The following is a 2,192-nucleotide window of genomic DNA, read 5'->3' as shown; positions in this document are numbered from 1 at the left end:
ATCCAACTAATTGAGGAACTCACCCACATTTCTGGTAATAGATTAGACTTCGTATTCGCAGATCCAGCTATAGTGAAGTCCAACCAAGGTTTGTGAAAAAAAATAGGCACTTTTTTTCTGTTGAGATGGATATATCTATCAATTAGTATATTCCTAATGAGACCATTGGAAAAAGCAGCCTTGTTATAATCCAGAGCCAACTGGGACCACATATTGAAGCATGTCAGGCACTTAATTTATCAGATGCTATATATATCCTGATCCAAGGAAGAAGTTGAACAAAATACTGGTGGCAATTTTAATTAAATATGTCCCCTATAAAGGTATCAAATTCAAGCCAAATGACCAGCCACATGTAGACGAGCCTACCATGACAAACAGATCAAATTCAATTCATGGAAACAAAATCGTTCAAATGAAAATTACACCATTTTTGTTGAGTCTCTCCATGCTGCAAATAGATCTTTCCATACAGGCTAGATAAATTACAACATTTCCTTGAAGAGGAAACTTGAACGAATTTCTCAGCGTCATCTGTGGTGGAACCAAATTGGCAATCATCCCTGTCTTTTGGTTTCAATAATGTCTTCAATTCCACCACTGCCAACAGATGATGGGAGATTGGTTACTGGCCCAAGAGAAAAGCTAAACTGTTTTATCGAGCTTTTGAGGCTAAGCTATTAGTTGAGGATGTCCCTACAAATTTTCCATTTTGCTCCAGGGATCTTAAGAAAATTCTGGATAATCTTAGTAGGTTGGGTAGAGAAGAGCCTGATGATTTCTTCCTTTTTTTTAAGAAAGTTTCTAATGTGTTGTCTCCCAATATAAGTAGATTCTAGATTTTTATGTTGATGTAGTATCATTAGGGATGAGCGTAACCTTAGTAATATACTTCTTGTTCCAAAGAGCGGCATATCTGCAGATTGCAGTAGCTACAGGCCAATTTCTATTCTCCCTATGCTCCTCAGAGTTCCAGAAAAGCTATTTTTAAGCCACTATATAAGTAAGTATGTAGAACCTAAAGGCTGTTAGCTGATAGTCAGGACGCTTATAGGAAGCAGTTAGGTGCCTGTGATGCTCGTTTAGGCTTGACTTGCCATTGGCAAGGGAACTGTGGAAGAGTAATTGAAATAAATTTTAGTGCTGCTTTTGATTCAATAAATCACAAGGCACTTAGTTATAAACTTCAGAAACTTGGAGTGGCTAGTTATGATTTAGGGTTACTTAAAAATTTCCTTACAAATAGGCCGCAGCAAGTTGCTTTGGACGGGATCTTTAGTGAATCAGGACCTATTGTGTCTGGAGTACCTGTGGGCTGATTCCATATGAATAGGCTTCATTTCTGAATAATAATAATAATAATAATAATAATAATAATATGATTGCTGCTTCAGCACTATTAATCTTGTAGAGAGCCTTCTCTATTTTTCTGATGACGGCTTTCTCGTTGTTGCTTATACTGGCGAGCAACGCACCAAAGGGCATGGTAAAATTCGGTGGAGTCATTAGGTTTATTATTGCGCGACGTTTCCTCCTGATCCACAGGACATTATCAAGCGATGACTGCTAAGGGACTGAATTCGAGTGGTTGTTGTTGTTGTTGAGGATTAAGCTGGCTTTATGCCAGCACGGGCTTTAGCTAAAATGCAGCCCGTAGTCAGGTGTGGGGTTCGAACCCACGCACTCTCTCGAGTACCAGAGCTTAAATCTGGCGCCTTAGACCGCTCGGCCAACCTGACTACAATTCGAGTGGCGAGTCCTCCTTTTTATTCACACAAGTAATTTTCATCATGCTATCGACGTGACGAAGGTAGAAGAAATTTCATTTAGTAGCGATAAGATTACCAGGAATACATATAATTGAATCTGCTTTTACTATGACGTATTCCAGAAAGCTTTCAAGTTTGATCCCTGATATATATGAAGTAGGCCATATTATTATTGATAAAATACTGAAGAGTTTTAAGGCTTTCATTAAGATTTTACAAGACTTGTGGTTTTAGTACTTCTAGTCACACACACACACACACACACACACACACACACACACAACACACACACACACACATATATATATATATATATATATATATATATATATATATATATATATGTATGGTATGTATATATAAGCGAATCCCCACAGGAAAAATGATAGTTAGAAATCCAAGCCGCTTTCGTCTTTACGTTGA

General features: G+C 37.8%; 1 non-coding gene across 1 annotated transcript; it reads right to left on the bottom strand.

The window, feature by feature from the left end:
• Positions 1-1,655: 1,655 nt before the first annotated feature.
• Trnal-uaa (transfer RNA leucine (anticodon UAA)) lies at positions 1,656-1,739 on the bottom strand. Its single transcript has one exon. It is a non-coding gene; the product is annotated as a tRNA-Leu (tRNA).
• Between the last annotated feature and the right edge of the window lie 453 nt (positions 1,740-2,192).

This window comes from Macrobrachium nipponense, chromosome 25 (assembly GCF_015104395.2).
Source record: "Macrobrachium nipponense isolate FS-2020 chromosome 25, ASM1510439v2, whole genome shotgun sequence".
Taxonomy (NCBI): domain Eukaryota; kingdom Metazoa; phylum Arthropoda; class Malacostraca; order Decapoda; family Palaemonidae; genus Macrobrachium; species Macrobrachium nipponense.
This window is presented reverse-complemented; position numbering and strand designations above follow the sequence as displayed.